This window comes from Pseudonaja textilis, chromosome 1, assembly GCF_049901715.1.
Source record: "Pseudonaja textilis isolate UNSWEBS1 chromosome 1, rPseTex1.2, whole genome shotgun sequence".
Lineage (NCBI taxonomy): Eukaryota > Metazoa > Chordata > Lepidosauria > Squamata > Elapidae > Pseudonaja > Pseudonaja textilis.
In genome coordinates, this window is record NC_141990.1 from 178680233 (window position 1) to 178701732 (window position 21500).

At 38.2% G+C, this 21500-nt stretch overlaps 1 protein-coding gene across 9 annotated transcripts in view; it reads right to left on the bottom strand.

Annotated features, from left to right (window-relative positions):
• Nucleotides 1-21500, bottom strand: part of GULP1 (GULP PTB domain containing engulfment adaptor 1) — a 148356-nt gene that overhangs the window by 85659 nt on the left and 41197 nt on the right. For all 9 annotated transcript variants that reach the window (XM_087919824.1, XM_026696929.2, XM_087919826.1 and 6 more), the window contains one exon: nucleotides 3191-3317. The gene's annotated coding sequence lies outside the window, so the exon portion shown is untranslated. The remainder of the gene's footprint in view (nucleotides 1-3190; nucleotides 3318-21500) is intronic.

Below are 21500 nucleotides of genomic sequence, written 5' to 3' on the forward strand. Positions count from 1 at the left end.
ACAAGCTTCTTCTTTTTACAATTTCTCTTCTAGGGGTGAAGTCAAATTAGGGAAAGAAAAAACGTCCAATCTGTGCTTTAAATCTTTCTTAGAATTAATTTCTATTCTCTTTATCTTCAAGGCATCTCCTCCAGCAAAGTCTTAGAGTAAAAATTTGTTTTCCTAAGCCTCTCCCTTCCCACTTATAACAAAGGAGTTTAGGTTTTACCTTCTATCAAAAGGCTGGTTTCCCTTGTCCATTTGTTAATTCCATAAGGGAGGGAGAGTAACTTCCCCTTTTTGTCACTTTTCTTCGCAGCTGAAAACATCAATCGGGAACATTATAGCTTCCAAGCCAATACTTTCCCAGGTGTTAAATATGTCCTTAAGGTCCCAGTTCGACCAAGAAAAAAAACTTTCGTTTTAAAACTCCTTCCTCCTGCACATTCTTTATCCAGTTGCCGGCTTCTTTATGGCGGCCATAAAGACCGCCGCTCCACCGTCTTGAGAGAAGGGGGTTATTGCCGGCTGGGGGGGGGTTGCGATACCCCTCAACCCCTGTCCGGATCCCCCCTTTCTTCAGCTGCCCCAACAGGGCAGCCTTAGCCTCCAAATCTGTCAGGATCGGAGGCACCAAGGCGGCTAGCACAGCAGGGATCGCAGAGAAAGCGAATCCCTGCTGTCACCGAAGCCGACAAAATGGAAGTGTCCAAGTTGAACTCAAATCTTCCTGAATTTCAAGCCTGTCTTCCAATCTTGCACTTTTTTACTTAAGATGAAATTACAATCGCAAAGTCAGGGGAACTGGCAGTGACAACAGGAGAAGAATTTAGGACCACATTTAGGTTTTCTACCCATGGAGTTACTCTTGTACTAAGTGCTTCAACACCACAGCATGTGCAAAATCATTTGAGGAAGAACGGAAAATATAGAATTGCAGTGTAGTTAATTATTAAAAGACAACATAATGCAAAGATAGTTAAGAAGACTTTTTCCAAGTAACTAGAAGTTCAAAAATTTTGCTTTGGATTATGATTGTAAGCAAGAAAATGGTAGCTACAAAGAATGTAGACCAAGAAGAGTGAATCGTATTAAAAATAAAATACATTAGGGATGAAACTGAAATGGAAGAGTTTTGAAGAAAATGTTTCAGAAATGTATTTTATACAATAAAGAGTAGTACTGAAGAGAATGCTATAAATGTTACCATAAAAGAATGAATTGGGAAAATAAAGTAATATGCTGTGAGAATGTTGAAAAATGATAAGATTGCAGCGGTTGTGTAGTAATAAGATTATGTAGTTCAAAAAAGTGCAAATTTGATGTGATTTCCTTATGGAACTGTGTTTCAATTTGTTTAATATTTGTTAAATACTCTATGCTCAAAGGTTGGAGGAATGCTTTTTCCCTATTGCAAGGGCATAGAGAGCAAGAATAAATGTAAAACACAAATGGTTTAGCTGGTGTGTGACAGGAGAGATGTTTGAATGAATCCTGATTAAAAGGGGAGAAAAGGGGACAATTATGAGAATTTGGGAAGTGCACAGCAACTGCATTCCAAGCAGTTCTTTAGCATTAAAGAACACTGACTGAAAAAGTGTATTTATTTTGTTAAAAGGATAAGATATAAGCTTGAATTATCAAATGTTTTGGATGAATTCAGAATGGAAGTATGGTATAGATAGCAGTTTAGCATGGGCAAGAAAAAAATTGAATATTTAGCAAATACTTCAATTTTGAGCAAGGAATAAGAAAATTAGGGGGATTCTCCTATGGTAATGTTAGAAGGTACATTTATTGGAAATGTGTTCTTTGTTGAATGTATGTATTATTGACAAAGAACCCACAGTAATTGGAGCAAATATTAGATAGACTATATGATGCAATGGATCTGAAAATTAATGTAAATTAATGTATCACAGATCAAAATAGGCAGAGGAGGCTGTTGGGGAAGACCATGAGGAAGCATAAGAAGCAAAAGGAGAGAAAATTTCCCTAATTTGCAATGAGAATTCCAGATATATGCAAAAGATATTTAAGTGTTTCTGTAGGTTAGAATTGCCTCCTCAACCATTAGTATTAAAGGAGGTGACAGTGGAAAATGATCTTTCAGAAGGTGTGTTTAAAGAAAATAAGGAAACATAAAGAGCATAATTCCAACTGTTATGTACTGTTACTTCAAAAGAAATTTGGCTTAACAAATAAAACTAATTAGTAGTTTCACCAACTGAAATATCACTCAGTTTTTGAACCATCTTTCAATGCATTTTTTCTCTCTAACTTTTGTGGATATGGCTATGTAGTTAATATTTTGGCTATGTAGTTAATATTTTGGATGCTGTGACACACACACACACACACACACACACATGCACAAACACAAAAATGTAAACCAAGTATGGATAATGTATGGCCTTACAAATATTGAATGACTCCCAGCATTTGTAAACAATTACTCAAATAGTTAGAGGGACAGTTTCCTCTTCTCTATATTATACATACAAACTCATCACACCACATTTAAATTTTCAAATTGTGCCTTGACTTTATAAAACAAGCATCAAAATTCAACACCACAGAAGATCATTTTCCAATCATTGTATATCTTTTTCTGCAAATGTAATATTTCTTTCAAACAGTTTAGATTCAGCTGTAAGTAACTGAATGATATACACATGTGCAGTCAGATGAGAATGGGTTGAAACAGTTTTCTCTGAAAACATAGAATTAACAAGTAATCATTTGCAAATTTCCTCAGTGCAATTATTTCCAATTCGTTGGTATTTACAGGTAGCCCTTAGCTTATGACCACAATTGAGCCCAAAATTTATATTGCTAAGTGAGACAGTTAAGTGAATTTTGACTCATTTCATGACCTGTCCTGCCACAGTCGTTAAACTGAATCACTGCAGCTATTAAGTTAGTGAAATGATTGTTAAGTGAATCTGGCTTTCCATTGATTTTGCTTGTCAAAAGGTCACAAAAGGTGATCATATGACCCAGGAACTGTCATAAATATGAATCAGTTACCATGCATCCGAATTTTGATCACGTGAGCATGGTGATGTTGCAATGGTCATAAGTGTGAAAAAAGATAATAAATCTCTTTTTCAGTGTCATTATAACTTTGAATGGTCAGTAAACGAATTCTTCTTAAGGCCTATCTGTATAAATATTAACAAAAAGTCAACATGAAGCATGAAATTCTTACCGTGATAAGCTCAGATTTATAGCAAGGATCAAAATGGTTGTTTGTTTTCAGGAGAAATATTTCATTTTTTTGTCCACATATTTGACTTTATGTAATTGTTTCCTATTTTCAGTTAAGGATGAATAGGCTGAAAGAAAGAAATAGAAAAGTCAGCTTATAAGAAAGTGAACTGGTAATCAGTGGAGAATTATTAAGAATTATTTAATTGTATTCAAAAGAATAAAAATATTAGAAATATACAGCTTTTCAATTGTGAATTACAGCGTATCACCCCTTTTGGGAGGGTATTTACTATTCCAAAGCTTCCTTGTTTAATATCTGATTTAATAGGAATGGAACCAAATAACATTTTTCTACATTACCACTTACATTAGTCAAGTATTGGGGAATCAACATTGGGAAAGGGAAAGAATTTCTAGGAGAGAAAACAAGTTTACTCTTAAACAAGTTTAAGAGTAGAAAGAAATCAGGTTGTAGGAAAATAAGCTTTACAGCCCTTAGAGATGAGCAAGGATATGGTTCTTTGATTATCCAAAGTAAAAATGCAATATACCTGTCTATCCACTTCTGAAATTTAAATGGCAGCAGTAAACAGAAAAACCTCAAGGTATCTTTCTTAATAAATGTATCAAGGGTATCTGAAATGCTAGTTTAATACAATTACTTTAAGAATGATCTTATCAGTTCTGAGATCACTTCTCTAACCAGATTTATTTGCGTTTACAAGTGTAAGATTTTCTATGAGAAAGATACTAACTATGCGTATATGTATTGATAGACTCAGAATTACATTATTTTACATTTTACAAAATACAAAAAGCAGTTTGGAGTTAAACCCATTTTTAACTTAAAAATTTCCAATTTAAATAAAACATTGTGTGATTGATACAAGCATAAACTTTCTATATTCAGAACAAAGCAAACATGCATGTCACTCTGCTCAGCTGAGATTTAAATAAACCAAAATATTTGTAACATCCATTTACAATTTTATACTGTGGTAACAATAGACATATTAATATTTCAGGACATTTACCCTTATCATCTAACAGAGCTATATCAGGTAATGAGGGATTCTGGGTTGCTACCAGTAGCCACTGGGGTCTATTTATAGATTAAGTCACTTGGACCTATACTGATCCAAAGAATATTATTCTGAAAAACAGATGATGGGATTAGTGCAAAGTCTATTCACATTTTAACTGAAACTTTTGAACTTGAGCATCCTGAGGACTGAGACTCATCTTTTCTACTCTGAAGCAGCCAAAGGGGGTTAGGATATGTACTTGTGTAGAGTTGTAATTGCAGGACTATTCCAATCTTGGATGGCAAACCTCAGATAAAGAATGTTTCCAAGCAAATACAACTCAGGCAAACAAAGTCACTAATCTATGGATAAAAGAGGATTAGAGAGGGGAAGTAAACACATGTTAGACTTTAACTAGAAATAATTAATTGTATGGATTACTGTACTAAACAGTAACGAAAGTTAAGCAGTAACCAAAGTTAACCAATGATGGAGGATAACTAAAAATGTATATAAATACAAGACTATACTCCAATAAAGATCATCATGATTCAGTTGTTCATGATCAAACAACTCGACTGCCTCGTCATTACAGCATACTTGCTAAGCAGGGCATTGGTTAATGGAAAAAGCATTTGCCTAAATTTTACATTTATATAAAATATATTTATATTTATATGAGTCATGGTAGCACAGTGGTTAGAATGCAATACTGCAGGCTATTTCAGCTGACTGCCGGCTGACTGCTGTTTAGCAATTCGATTCTCACTGGCTCAAAGTTGACTCAGCCTTCCATCCTTCCGAGGTCGGTAAAATGAGGATCGAGATTGTTGGGGGCAAGATGCCAACTCAGTAAACTGCTTAAAGAAGGTGGTAAAGTATTGTAAAGTATATATGTCTAAGTGCTATTGCTATTTCAAGTGCAATGCCTGGTTATCACTCATTGATAGTTTCCTTTTTTATATATGTATGCCTAAAAGCATGTATAGCTGTTTTAGTAATATCTTCACAACATTCAATTGTCCAAACTAATAAAAGTAATGTCATGTCCCTGTCAGAGCCTGAATCTGCAGACGAAGATGAGCCAGAGCTGGAACTGAGGGAGACCGAGGGGGGCTTAATTGGCTTTGGAAGAATGTGGGGAGGAGGCAGGCCAGGGCCCCTCAGGAGTGGGACGGCTTGCTAGCAGGGAGGAACCGGGGCAGGATGCCCGAGAGAGGGCAAGCAGTGGAAATGAAGAGCGATGAAGCTCAGGCGGTGAGCAAGGACTGCCCTCTCCTGATCCATGAGCACGAGAGTGGAAAGGAGGTGGGAACAGCACAGGCCAATCTGACAACTCAGGAGGAGAGCGCCACGTCCCTCCTCACAAGGTACACCTGGGGACTTAAGATTTAAGGAGACACTATGGGGAAGGGCATTTGTCAGGAACAAATGCTGAATTCATGGAGTTTGGTGTGCCGTTGCCGACGTTTAGAGTTTCCGGGACTTCTTCCTTTATTTCTTGCTTCCTGGATTAATTGCCTTGTTCCTTTGCTTCCTGAAACCATTGCTGTGTTCCTATGCTTCCTGGACTCATCGACATATTCCCTTGCCCCTCTGGATTTCTTACTTTGCATCCATTGTGCTCACAGCATTTTGCCGAACTACTTGCAGCCAGAGACTGTTGGAGGTGTGTGTGTGTGTGTGTGTGTGTGTGTGTGTGTGTGTGTGTGATCACTTCGCTCTGGGATTTAATGTGGGAGCATTTGGGGGAAAGTTGGAGCAATAAGGGAGCAATTTGAACTATCAGCTGATTGTGTTGCCTCTGTGCCTTACCCCAGGTCATCACAAGTAAGTTCCACTCCTTTATATCCTTCATAACTACAGTTAACATTTTCTGCACATAAATTATTTTTTACATTGCTTAAAATACACTATACTCAAATGTACAAACAGGTATACATAAAAAGGCGAGCAATTGTAGCAATGGTTGTAAAATGTATTTTTATAGTAATAAGAATGAAAGGGATTAAGTAACTAATCCAATAATATATATTAGAATCAGTTGTTTTCCATTAAGGTCTTCCAAGCATCATTTTGATGTATTACACATGTTCTTAATTAAACCAACATCAGTGGTTTATTAAAAAGGCAACAGGATATAAAACCAGTTTTAATCTTGGCTGAAACAATCTGGCTGCTTATCAGGACTATAAATGCACTTCCTGTCACATACATACACAAACACACACACACCAAAATAGAAAAAATATTTTCTCAATGATCCATCTGGAGCAAAGATGAAAATATAGGTTTATTAGGAATGCAATGTTTTTCTTACACACAAGAATATAAGTACAATATGCAGATATGAAGCTTACCAAAGTCTTGCACTCATTATTTTTGTAAACATTTTTTTTGTTCATGGAGACAACTTATTTGTTTCACTCAATAATCCCTCAGCAATGTATGATCAGTCATTTGATCAAAAATTTAGGTGCTTGTATTTCAAAAGTCAATCCCCATGTATTTACAATCCTTGCAGAATCCCAGAATCATGTAATCACGATTTCTGACCTTCCCAGCTAGCTTCTGACAAGCAAAGTCAATGGGGAAGCAGGATTCATTAAACAACTGCAAGATTAACTTAACCACGGTGATTTGTTTAACAACCATGGCAAAAAAGTCATAAAATCTGACAGTCCCTTAAAAATCACTTTGCTTAGCAAGAGAAATTCTGCCCCCTAGTTGTAGGTGGAGGACTACTATGCTTTTCGGTGAGCCATATTTCTCTACTAAAATAAATAAATTTCAATTGGATATATACCTGCATTCCCAAGTAAGCTTTAACATGTTGCAACTTTAATCCATAAAGCATTACTGCAGACTTCAGGAAATACCACTTCTTATTTTGAGGCAGTAGAACAGTAGATAATAGAAGCCAATGAACCTTGAAAAAAGATAATCTGATCACTATCCAAAGCTCAATATTATTTTTTATTCCAGGCAATAGACTGAATTCTGTACTTTTTGATAGGTGGTGAAAAAGCAACAAATTTGCTTTAATTTATCTCTGCCTCGCTCTGCTTTTGCTTAACTTTTGTCCCATCTTTTTTTCATGTTTGCGTGGTGACCTCCCACTTGAAACAAGACTGTCTGAATTCAGATAAGGATACTGGCAATCTTCAAGCTATTTTTCTGCTAGCTGAGCAGAGTGGCATGCATGTTTGCTTGGATCTGAATATAGAAATTTGGAGGAAATGGTTCCAGGTGCAAACTAAACTGGAAATTACCCACAATAATTTAGCAAGAGAGTTATTGATATTCACCAATAGCAATGCATATCAGTACATAATATCGACAGAGCTCAAGACATAAGTTTAAAAATGCACCCAGGATGCCATTAAAAAATTAGTGCTACATGCATTTGGAATCAACCTACTCATTAATTGCATATTTATAGATTTAGTTGTATTTCATTGTATACTTTCATTAGACTATACTATATATTTAACTAAAAATTTTAAGCTAAATACAGTCTCCCCTAATATGAATATGTTCTTTTCTACCTCTACATCTGCAGTATATTCAAATATATGTAATATATTCTTTTACAGTTCTGAAAAGCATGTAGTACCATGTAAACAGCATCTTGTATAAGTGTTCCCTTGAAACTGCATACATTAAATTAGTTTTATTGCAATACATATGTATTTCCAGTTGGCAACTATCACTCTAGTAATAAATCCTATCTTGCAAATTTTATTCTAGGTCAATTGTGATGGTGCCTCAGATAGTGATGTTTACTTTGACTTAATCCAAACTTTTCTCATTTTTCTTGCTGATAAATATTTAACAAAAAGGCCAAAGTGGAGACTGAGTCTTTCTATGTACTGCTTTATTTACAGTGTATCTTATTTTTCAGAGCAATTATTGTCTCCTAAGTACATCTCCTACAGTAAAGAAATAGGCCCTATCTCCAAATTTATAAGACATGGCAAACAAGGAATGAGAAACAGAGGGAAGAATCAGAGAAGATGGGGAAATTTCAATGCTATTAGGAAGGAATATTATGTTGGAAATGATGGATGGCAGCTAATATGAACTTCCTGAAAGCCTTGCATAAACAGGATTTTGATCTTGCTTCTTTGGCCAATACATGGGACATCGTTTAGCTTCGCAGTCCCAGAGAAGGTAAGTGTCTTTCCTGGTAGTAAAAGGCAAGGGAAATCACTTAAGTCATTCTTTCTCTGATTTGCATACTGTAAACAGCCATGTCATGAATCATGTTATTTGAATGACAGATGGCAACAGAATTTGGGGGTATGATCAGTTAGGCTGAAGTGTCCTACCCATTCATGTTTCAATCCTGGAACAAAGGATTTATATTAAATCTACAAAACTATATTCCTTACATATAAAGTACTTTTATAGCCTATAATCAGGAAATAAAATAAGTAAAGAATCTATAAAAAGAAGAGAAAATGAATACATGATTGAGGAATCATAAGTAAGGAGAATGACAATTGAATTGAATGACAATCCATTTATCTCTAACCTGAGCATATTGTCAGTGTCACATTTATTGCCATAAGTTTAAATTTTATTATTTATTTTCCTTAGTTATATTGTTTTATCCTTCACAGTTTAATAGATGGTAGAATATAATTATTCTGGGGAGTTATTCTGATTTCTATTGAAATTTTAATCTTAACTACTTCTAGAGACCAGGTGAATACATGTCACAACTTTTCTAATTAATATCAAGCAACCAAAATCTTTATGAATATTCAATACTGGAAATAATTGTCCATAAATTCTTCTAATTCTAGTTCCAAAGTAAGTTGTTAGTATTAATCTATGTCGTAGAACCAGATAAATCCAACTAAAATGTGAAACACAATTCTTCAGCAGCTTATTCCAGCATCTTTTGTTCTGCTTAGAATTTTGTATGTTACAAATCATTCAATTTCATGGGCTTTTGCTGACAAAGAGTATGGAAGCAACAAATATAATGGGAGGTTTTTACACAAAGCAGCTTTTGAGCAAAGATACCATAGGGACAATAATAGTTTCTTCTTGCAACATGCAGCATTTGATATAAGCTTTTATAAAGTGTAAAGCTCCGTTCTTTTGGATGCATTAGGATTTAAGAGTGGATTAATATAAACCTGGAGAAGGAAGTTAAAACTGACTGCTACCCCTTTAATCAACTCTGTCCAGATATTATCTCAGGATAGCTGAAATAGCCATTGTTTGTCATTTCATAGCACCCTTATGTTGTGGAATGCTTGATGAGATGAATACATTCTTTTTTAAGCCATTTTAAAAGTAAGTTCTTTGAATTGAAATCAAAAGGATTCTGATGTGATGGAAAAATACTGCTTATCCTCTAAACTAATGTTTTCTATGTGATGGTGTCCTTAAGCATTAGATAGAAGATGACTAAGAAGAGAAAGAAAACAACAAGAGGGAACCAGAGACAAAGAAAGAAGGGAATGTCAAAGCTTATGAAAGTTTGCTTTAATAAATGAAATAAATTTAGCAACATTGACTTTCTAGGAGATTTAAAGCTAAAAACTCATGGGAAATAGGGAAGAAAATGCGGCCAACAATTTTTGGCAATTTTTGGAGATAGAAAAGATCTCAAAATAATTTCCTTCAGGTTTCAGTGACTTTTTGTAACAGAGCCAGCCATTTTGAAATCATAAAGAAGAACAGGAATAAACAAATTTGATAGGAGGTTAGATCATTAAACTGTGTATTTCATTTCATGTAAACTTGCAAACCTACAATGACTTGCCAAATTAAATAAATCTTACAAGTTACAATGCAATTTAATTTTAACATCATCATGTCTGATGATTATACTACACTACATATTTACAACCTCAAGGCTATGGAACAACATCCCAAAAACATTTTGGGACCCAATCAATCTTGTTCCTATTGCCAACCATGAGTGGGTCTAGGTTTTTTAAGTTAGATGGAGTAAGACAATTTTTCTTCCTCCTGTATATCTTTTCATATCACTAAACAGAATATGCCAGGAACCACGTATTTTCAGGGAGCTATATAATCCAAAAGTAGAAGGCTGTATTCCAAATATCCCTTTAGGAAAAGAAACGTACAATTTTGGAAGGATTTCTCATGTGAACTACCTCAAAACCAGAAAGAATAGAAAGAAAGGGTATCATTAAAGAACTGTGTTCATTTAATTAAAAATTTAGGCAGATAAATCTAGATGGGAATTACATTTTACAGTTACAGAAATCTCTTGATTTCTCATATTCTCAAAAGTCACCTATACAATTTGCATGTTGAACTGTGATGGCCTAGCACTGTCTAAAATAAAGTAAACATGATGGTATTATTATTTTATACAATTCTTTAACTCCAGCATACACATGTCTCTTGTGTGGTACAGATTAAAGCAAGAGAAATGATGAGTTCTCCCAATATTATACTGGTAGAATAGCTTTATAATCAAGTGTATAATAATGTTCAAAAATTATGCAGAGTTTTCTAATGTGTTGTGAGTAATCAATAATGGTTTAAATAAAAATGTTATACTTTAAGCATTTTTAATAAGTAAAATATGCAGAATCAGTAACTGCTTGTTGGCTTGCAGTAACTAAGATTGTTAATTAAGAATATTTATTATCAGATTATTTGGTGAGTACAGCCCTCTGACCGATTCTGGAGGACAAGAAGAAATGGAACAATCCTCTTAACGCTTACATCTGAATGTAACCTGTGTTTTCCTGCCCCATATTGGAAGTAGTGCTTTCCAGCTCCTGTTACTTCAAGCATAGTTGACTGATCAGCAGTTTTGTTGTCCATATTATCAGGAATAAAGTAACTTGAGCCAGCCAGTGGTTACCACCTGTACAGTTCCAGCCTCTGCTGTAGTTATTATTATCAGTAACATTCTACTAGCATAGCGGTTTAGTATTTGCATGATATGCAGAACGTGACTAGTTCAAAACCCAGAAGAAGCATGCATTTTTAATTACTATGGTTGTTCTTAGATACAGTTTCTGCTATATTATATTCTTAATATAATTTATATTAAGATACTATTAGGAAGAATGTTAGAGTGTAGTTTGGTGTAGTGGTTAAGACAGCAGGCTAGAAACTGGGAGACCGTGGTTCTAGTCCCACCTGAGGTACAAAGGCAGCTGGGTGACCTTGGGCCAGTCATTTTCTCTCAAGAAGGAGGCAATGGCAAGCTACTTCTGAAAAACCTTGTCAAGAAAACGGAAAGGATTTGTCCAGGTAATCTCTGAGAATCAGATATGATTGAATGGAAGGGAAAAAGGATGCCTCTCCCTGCAAGATAGATTAGTTTCCTCTCTGATAGCCTTCCAGAAGTCAGTAAAAACAGAGCTCTTCTGGAAAGCACTTGGGGATTAATGTGGATACTGACAATTTGTGTTTTGTTGGCAGTTTTTGTCCCCTTTTGTTTTATTAATGTAGATGCACGTATACAATAATATCTTTAACTCTTATTCTATGCTTTTTGTTGTGCTGTTAGCTACTGGGACACCTTGGAGATTATGGCAGAATAACAATCAAATCAATAATATATTTTTGCCCATATGAAAAGTAGCCTCATTAGTTCCGTTTTGTTCTAGCACCAAAATTAAATGGTAATAATATTCAACAAGCAATATACTTAGGAGTGCTCTTCCCTGGGAATCTTAATATCAGCTACTTCATAAATTATTGTACAATATCTATCTTGATAATTGAGAAAGCCGAAGAATGCCAAAAAGAAGTTAGTATGTGCTCCACTGATTAAAGAAAGGCCTTTGACTGTGTCAATCATGCCACACTGTGGAATGGGATTAGAATGGGAATCCCAGAGCATCTCATTATCCAACATGCAGCTCAGGAAGACGCAATATGGACAGAACACAGTGAAACAGCCTGGCTTCAGGTTGGCAAAGGAGTAGATAAGGATGCATATTCTCTATTTATTCAACTTATGTGCTGAATATACACTGGCCAAAAAAAAAAGGAAAGTGAACATTTAAACAACACAATGTAACTCCAAGTCAATCACACTTCTGTGAAATCAAACTGTCCACTTAAGTAGCAACACTGATTGACAATCAATTTCACATGCTGTTGTGCAAATGGAATAGACAACAGGTAGAAAGCATAGGCAGTTAACAAGACATCCCCAATAAAGGAGTGGTTCTGCAGGTGGTGACCACAGACCACTTCTCAGTTCCCATGCTTTCTGGCTGATGGTTTGATCACTTTTGAATGCTGGCGGTGCTGTCACTCTAGTGGTAGCATGAGACGGAGTCTACAACCCACACAAGTGGCTCAGGTAGTGCAGCTCATCCAGGATGGCACATCAATGCGAGCTGTGGCAAGAAGGTTTGCTGTGTCTGTCAGCGTAGTGTCCAGAGCATGGAGGCGCTACCAGGAGACAGGCCAGTATATCAGGAGACGTGGCGGAGGCCATAGGAGGGCAACAACCCAGCATCAGGACTGCTACCTCCGCCTTTGTTCAAGGAGGGACAGGAAGAGCACTGCCAGAGCCCTGCAAAATGACCTCCAGTGGGCCACAAATGTGCATGTGGCTGCTCAAGTGGTCAGAAACAGACTCCATGAGGGCGGTATGAGGCCCAATGTCCACAGGTGGGGGTTGTGCTTACAGCCCAATACCATGCAGGATCGCCAGAGAACACCAAGATTGGCAAATTCGCCACTGGCGCCCTGTGCTCTTCACAGATGAAAGCAGGTTCACACTGAGCACATGTGACAGATGTGTCAGGGTCTGGAGACGCCATGGAGAATGTTCTGCTGCCTGCGACAGCCTCCAGCATGATTGGTTTGGCAGTGGGTCAGTAATGGTGTGGGATGGCATTTCTTTAGGGGGCCGCACAGCCCTCCATGTGTTTGCCAGAGGTAGCCTGACTGCCATTAGCTACTGAGATGAGATCCTCAGACCACTTGTGAGACCATATGCTGGTGCGGTTGGCCCTGGGTTCTTCCTAATGCACAATAATGCTAGACCTTATGTGGCTGGAGTGTGTCAGCAGTTCCTGAAAGATGAAGGCATTGATGCTATGGACTGGCCTGCCCGTTCCCCAGACCTGAATCCAATTGAGCACATCTGGGACATCATGTCTCACTTCATCCACCAATGTCACATTGCACCACAGACTGTCCAGGAGTTGGGGGATGCTTTAGTCCAGGTGTTGGAGGAGATACCTCAGGAGACCATCCGCCACCTCATCAGGAGCATGCCCAGGCGTTGTAGGGAGGTCATACAGGCATGTGGAGGCCACACACACTACTGAGCCTCATTTTGACTTGTTTTAAGGACATTACATCAAAGTTGGATCAGCCTGTAGTGTTTTTTACCACTTTAATTTTGAATGTAACTCCAAATCCAGACCTCCATGAGTTGCTAAATTTGATTTCCATTGATAATTTTTGTGTGATTTTGTTGTCAGCACATTCAACTATGTAATGCACAAAGTATTTAATAAGAATACTTCACTGAAATCTAGGATGTCTTATATTTGTGTTCCCTTTATTTTTTTGAGCAGTGTATATTAAAAGAAGAAATTTTAAAAGTAAAGGAAGAAATATCAATAACCTGTGTTATACCGCTGACACTACTCCGATAGCCAAAAATGCAAAGGATCTTAAAGCTATAGTAGTAAATGTCAAGGAGTATGTAGGGGAAAAAAAACATAGCTAAAATTAAATATAAAGACCAAACAACTGATAACAGATATAACTACCGGCTTTAGAAATAACAATGAAAATAGTGAAATGGTGAATAGTTTCAACCACTTAGGATCAGTCATTAATAGTAAGGTCACGAGCAGTCAGGAAGTACACCAGAGACTAGAACTTTGTAGAGCAGCCATGAAAGACTTGGAAAAGATATTCAGATGCTATGATGTGTCTATACCTACAAAGATTAAAGTAGTGCAAGCAATGGTATTCCCTCTGAGGCTGTAGCAAGTGAAAGTTACATTTTAAAAAAAATAGAATAGGGAACAGTATTTATCCTTTTGAACTTTAGTGTTGGAGAATGTTCCTGAAAGTACTGTGGATAGCCAAGAAAACAAATGGATTATGAAATCATCAACCCAGAATTCTCACTTGAGACATAAATGACCAGGCTCAAATTATCCTATTTCAGACACATTATTCAAAAATGTAACCCTCTGGGGAAGGCTTTAATGCAGGGAAAGATAGAAAGAAAGAAGATGAGGATTAATCAGTACTGGGTGGATCTACAGTGGCAATGGGTCAGTGGTGGGATTCAAAGATTTTTACTATGGGTTCTGTGGGCATGGCTTGGTGGGCGTGGCCATATGACTGGGTAGGCGTCATTTTTTTTTGCTTTTTTGCAAGCACCCCCCACTCGATTTTTTGGGCTTTCTGGGACTCAGAGGAGCCTCTGGCAGGGAGGGGGGGCATTTTTGCTCCCATAAAGCTCCTCTAAGGCTCAGGAAGAAAAAACAGAGCATGGGTTGGGCAGGCAGCACCCCTCTACGCTCTGTTTTGGGAGCTTCCTGGCCTCAGAAGAGCCTCTGGGGGCATTTTTGCTCCCATAAGGCTCCTCTGAGGCTCAGGAAGGCAAAAATTGGAGGCCCTCCCTCCATTTTTTGCCTTCCTGGGCCTCAGCAAGGGGAATCCCAGCACAGCTGCTCGTATGTACAGCTGATTGCCGGGAGGGGAAAAAAAGAAATAAATACCTTAAGCGAATATCAGGCAGACAGGGTGAAGCAAACATCAGGTGGGAGGGTGACTGGGTCAGGGGCATGGCCAGCCAGAACTTACTATCAGTTCAGCAACCCATGCCAAATCCTTGCTACCAGTTCACCAAATCCGGTGCGAAACTGCTGAATACCACCACTGCAATGGCTCCATTGGAAGATCTGAAGGACCAGGTTAGAGGCAGCCTGTCATGGTGAATATCTATGTATGTGATTGCTAAGACTCAACATCAACTTGATGTTAAATCATCAACCAATCTATCGATTTATATTAAGGTATTCTTCTGCTACCGTGTTTCTCATATAATAAGGCCGGGTCTTATTTTTTTTGAGCCCCCCAAAAATGGCTAGGCCGTCTTTTCAGGGGTGATTTAATTCCCCCCCTTGCATCTTCAGGCGGGCGGGAGGCAACAGTTTGGATGTTGACCTCGGCGTTGGTGGGGCACCTCGGCGTATCGGGGTCAATGCAGGCAGCACCATATCCGGGTGTGCAACAAAAGTACTTCCTAACGGCAAGCCCCCCCACTATTCCCCACCATTTCGCATGTTTTAATATAGGCCTTAATTTGGGGGGAGGGGCTTAATTTCATTTCATGCCTATAAAACATGCTGGGACTTCCTATTGGGGGAGGCTGTATTGTTGGAGAAACAGGGTATCTTGGTGCAAGATTTCAAACTGCACTGAAAATAGTCCTTAACAACCCTTTGTTCAATATCTGAAAATATGGCAACACTAAATAAATTGTACTTAAACCAAAATTAAAGCCACTGGCACCCCCATGGGTAATATGATCAAAATTTGGGCACTTAAATTGCCCGCCCATGCTAATGATTGAAGCAGTTCTTCAAATCCCTCCACCAGTCTATCTCCTCCAGTCTGCCCTTTTGACTACCCTACACAGTGGTACTCCTCAACAGTAGTGGTAACGCTGGAGCTATGGCTGAAGTAGAGACTGTCCACAGATAGCTGCCACTGCCCTCAGGCCTCTACTTCAGCCCCTGCACCACCACTGCCAATGAGGACTGCCACCTCAAACATGTGCTGTGGTCAGCTACCTCAGTACTACAGCATAAAGTCCAGACATGTGGGCATCAGCTGCCTCACCTAGGGTCAGGCTGGATGAGCTTCCACAGCAGCAGGGGGAAGAAGATTGCAATGCTGAAAAGAAATGGAAAGTTGTGGTTTTATCTAAAATACCTTAAGAAACATACCTTCATAAAAGATATTGAGCACTACAATAAATAAAATAAATCAGAAAAAATGTTCACTCAAGCATTTAAGAAGTAATATTTGCTCTATGAAACCTTGACAGTGTAGATGGATGAATAAGGTGATGCAGATCTCATTTTAGGTCAGGTTGCTGACATAGTATAAGTAATTCACAATATAAGTTTAATGATAAGAAAAAAATCTAATACCTTAAGGTCCATTTTAAACCTTCAAAATACTAAGACGGCATTTAAATGAAATGTTGATCTCTAAATATAAAGCTTTCATCTACGTTTAGGAGTCATTTTGACACATGAATTAAGATACTAGCTCTATATCCATGCTTCGCTATGAAACTATGTGATCAGGCTTAGTTTTGGGGGAGGAAAATAAGAGCCTGTTAACAATAATATATGAAATACTAATGCTCTGATGGTCATTTCAAAAAATCCTTTCTTAGTGAGCATCTAGAAGCCAAGAGGAACATAAATGCCAAATTTCAAGTTTATAGGCTTTACGGTTCTGGAGATTTTGTGATGATGCGTGATTGGTAAATTTCAATTTTGTATACAGTTTGTGCTCATAAGTTTACATACCCTGGCAGAATTTATGATTTCTTGGCCATTTTCCAGAAAATATGAATGATAACACAAAAACTTTTCTTTCACTCATGGTTAGTGGTTGGCTGAAGCCATGTATTATCAATCAACTGTGTTTACTCTTTTTAAATCATAATGACAATCATACTGAAAGAAAAGTTTTTGAAAAATGGCCAAGAAATCATAAATTCTGGTAGGGTATGTAAACTTATGAGCACAACTGTATATAGATTATAAGACTGACTTTAAAACTGCATGAATGCATGTGGCATTCAATTTAAGCCAAGGTTTTGGGCTCTTCCACCATGTGGCCATGTCACCTCTGACAGGAGAATTTTCAGGAGGATGGGAGCCACAGCCGAAAATTCAATTTATAAGATATAAAAACATGCACATTCAAAATTACTGCACTGGTAGTCCTCATTTAGTAACTATCAAGTGATCCTGATTTGAGATGGTTTTTTTGCTGGTTTCCAGCATGTTTTACTGGGTTTTGGCACAAAAGCGCCCATCCAGAATGGATTCAGACTTACAACTAGGCAATTTGCTTAACAACCACTGTAAAAAAGTCATAAAATCAGGTCCAGTCACAGGAATGCCTCAACTTATGACCATCATTACTTACAACCAAAATCCAGGCCCCAATTGCACTCGTAAGCCAATGACCACCTATATACCATTGCTGGCAGTTGTGCCTAGTTAGACTCTTTGGGTTTGTGAGGATGTTATGTTGATTTCCTTGGCTTGTCATAACAATACATATCTTATACACACACATATGTGTATGTGTGTTTTGCCAAGAACACCATTTAAGCTTTAGTACATCTTTGTCTTCACCAAAAATCCTAAAATTCCACTACAGCCAAGTTTAGAGAAAGCTACTGGCAGCCAACAATGATTTCTCCTTGACTCTTCTATTCTTTTCCCCCTATAAGCTCTCCTACTAGGATGGTAGTCAAAAAGTCAACACCATTTTTATGATACTTAGACTGGGGGAAATCCTTTAAAAGTTTATATAACCAATTATCAAATCAGTATCAGACTATAATTCAGACTTTGCTTGAAGCTGCAGTTTAATAAATCACAATATCTTCCTAAAAGGCAAATGGAAGAAGAGAGATGGATTGGGGGAAGCATAAGATATATTAATGCTTGGTCTGACCAAAATATAAATAAATCAGTGGATAAAAAGCAATAGTACTCTTAATATGGTGATAAGTTGGAATTGTTGGTATCTTTTAAAATGTGAGGACTGTAAGAAATTGTCTTGGTAACAATACAGAAGTACCACTATTTCTTATAGTTTGTATTTTAAATTCTCAGTCTAGGCTCCAAGTCCTCTGTTTTCTGGTGTTGTCTATTCTAATACCAAACAAGTCCAACCCTGTTTACTTCCCAAGCCCTCTTTGCCACTGAACACACATACACAACACATAAACAAAACAAAGTCCATCTTTTGCCTATTTCAGTTCTTTCTGCCTGTCCCACATTCAGTCTTCGTTCTTCTTACTAACCTAACAAAGATTGTAGGCCAAGACTACAGGTGAAACTCGAAAAATTAGAGTATCGTGCAAAAGTTCATTTATTTCACTAATGCAGCTTAAAAGGTTAAACTAATATATGAGATAGACTCGTTACAGGCAAAGCAAGATAGTTCAAGCCATGATGTGTCATAATTGAGATGATCATGGTTTATAGCTCGTGAAAACCCCAAATCCACAATCTCAGAAAATTAGAATATTACATGCAATCAATAAAACAAGGATTGTACACAGAACAATATCGGGCCTCTGAAAAGTATATGTACTAAGTATATGTACTGTGTACTATATATATATTAGTACATATACTATTAGTACATATACATACAAATATATATATATATATATATATATATATATATATATATATATATATATATATATATATATATATATGTTTTCTGAGGTTCTCATGGTATTTGTATGTGGATCTTTGGTTGTTCGGGTTTTCTCCCGCGTAAGATTCAAAGTATCTAGGCAACGTTTCGATGAAGTCTCATTCATCATCTTCAGGCTTCTGTCTCCGGCTCTGTGCTTCTCAATACCCGCGAGAACCTCAGAAAACAAATATTGCACCTCTACGGGGAGGAAACCCACCATCTGACCAGGACTTATGAAAAACTTGAAGTCCAAAGAGCCTCCATTTTATGTGACCTTGCATTCCTATGCAACTGCCGAGATCAAAATTTAATTCCCACAAGCTTCCAATTGAAATTCCACACCAACACAGCAGCCACCAAACGCATCCTTAAAAGAACAGAACTGGCCCTAATTAGAAATGAACTTCACACGAAAAGGTTTCTCCTAGACCAAATCAACAAAGATCTCCTCACACTCCACCTCAGACTCAGCAACAAGATTCACCCTCTACCTTGGGACAAATCCAAACAACTCGCTGTCTGGAGAGCCGAAACACAGACCACATCAAGACAGACACACACACCAACAAACTCAGGAAACTACAACAATGCCAGAAACCAACTCCCCCTCCCCCACAGCCACACATGAAACAAACATTGCACAACATCTCAGACAAGATCCTCACTGAAGCTGAAACCAAGGTCCTTTCAAAAGGATTCAACTTTGCTGTCGCTCCCAAACACATCTCCACAGAAACCATCATATGCGGAGTTGAAACCAGCCTGACCAAAACCAACCCTGATGATGCTAACAAAATCAGACTCGAAATCACCAACATCCTCTGCACTAGCAAACCACCCAAAAGCAACTTATCCAAAGAAGAACAAACTGCACTACTTAACCTGAAAGAAGACACCAGCATAATAATCCTACCAGCAGACAAGGGCAACGCGACAGTGGTTATGAACACATCTGACTACCAAACCAAGCTAACCAACCTACTCCAAGACCCCACATACAAACCCCTAAAGACAGACCCCACCACCTACCTAGAAAAAACTACCAGATCCAAAATAAAAGCCTCCCCCATCAGTGAAGAAATCCAGCAAGGAATCATACCCAGAGAAAAATCATCCAGATGCCCCAAGCTTTATGGTCTCCCCAAAATACACAAAGAAGGAACCCCACTCAGACCAATAGTCAGCTCCATAGGCTCACCTCTACAAAACCTGGCCAAATCCCTCGCCAAACAACTACAACCCTATGCAGAATCCATCAACTCACACGTAAGAAACTCATTCCAGTTCATCGAGATCATAAAGAAACAAAACTTACAACCTAGCGACCTACTAGTAAGCTTCGATGTCATATCCCTCTTCACCCAAGTGCCAATAAAAGAAGCCTTGACAGCCATCCAAAACAAATACAACCCCCCCAAGCACATCCTAGATCTAACCAACCACTGCCTATCCAATACATACTTCACCTACAATGGACAAAAATACAAACAAATAGAAGGAGCACCCATGGGATCACCCCTCTCACCTGTCATCGCAAACCTCTACATGGAACACTTTGAAACACAAGCTCTAGAAAAATACGACCACAAACCCAAACTCTGGCTCAGATACGTAGATGACACCTTCATAATCTGGCCACACGGGAAAGAAAAACTGAACAACTTCCTCACATACCTCAACAGCCTACACCCCAAAATACAATTCACCATGGAAACAGAAGCCAACAATCAACTTCCCTTCCTAGATGTCTTGGTATACAAAAGATCCAATGGCTCCCTAGGACACACCATCTACCAGAAGAAAACACATACTAACCGCTATCTACATGCACTCTCACACCACCACCCAGCACAGATCAATTCCGTAGCCAAGACACTCATCTCCAGAACAAAATGCTTAGCCGATGAACAACACCAAAAAACCGAACTACACACTCTCACCAACGTACTTACAGCCAATGGATTCCAAAGAAAGAAGATTACCCACCTAATCCAAAAAGAAACCCCAACCAAAATCCAAGACAGAGAACAAGAAAACGGCAAAGCCCTCCTCCCATATATAAAAGGCACTACAGACAAAATTAGCAAGATCCTCCAAAAACACAACATCAAAACAGCATTCTGCACAAACAGAAAAATATCCACCATCCTAAGAAACCCCAAAGACAAAATCGAATTAGAAAACCAAGGAGTATACGAAATCCCCTGCACTGCCTGCCCTACCACATACATTGGACAAACTAACAGAAGAATAAGTGCACGCATTGAAGAACATAAGAACTCAATCAAAAAGAAGAAACGACCTCTTCCCTGGTCCAACACCTCAAAGCCACAGGACATGAAATTGATTTTAAAAATACCAGAACTATCGCCAAAACCGAACACTTCAACAGCAGAATAATCAGAGAAGCCATAGAGATAGAAAACGCCCACACAGCATGAACAAACGAGATGACACCTCCCGCCTTCCAGCCATTTGGAAACCCGCCCTCATGAACAGACGAGTACCTAACATGAAGAAGGACACCAGACCCACACCCATGAGAGCCACACAAGATGCCACCACCACACTTCCATATAGAAAACAGACTCCCACCCATTCAGAAAATGAGACACGACCATGGGACCAGAAGCTGCACTGCAGCTACATCACTACCCACTTCAAACCCCTCTGAGCCATACATGAAGCAAACCGACACCCACTATGAAGATGCAGCAGGACCACGAACTAGAAGCCAAACAGCAAGATCACAACTCACCAGCTCAAATCCCCAGCAACTAAGACTAACCTGAGCACAACCAAGCCCCCACCTGAACA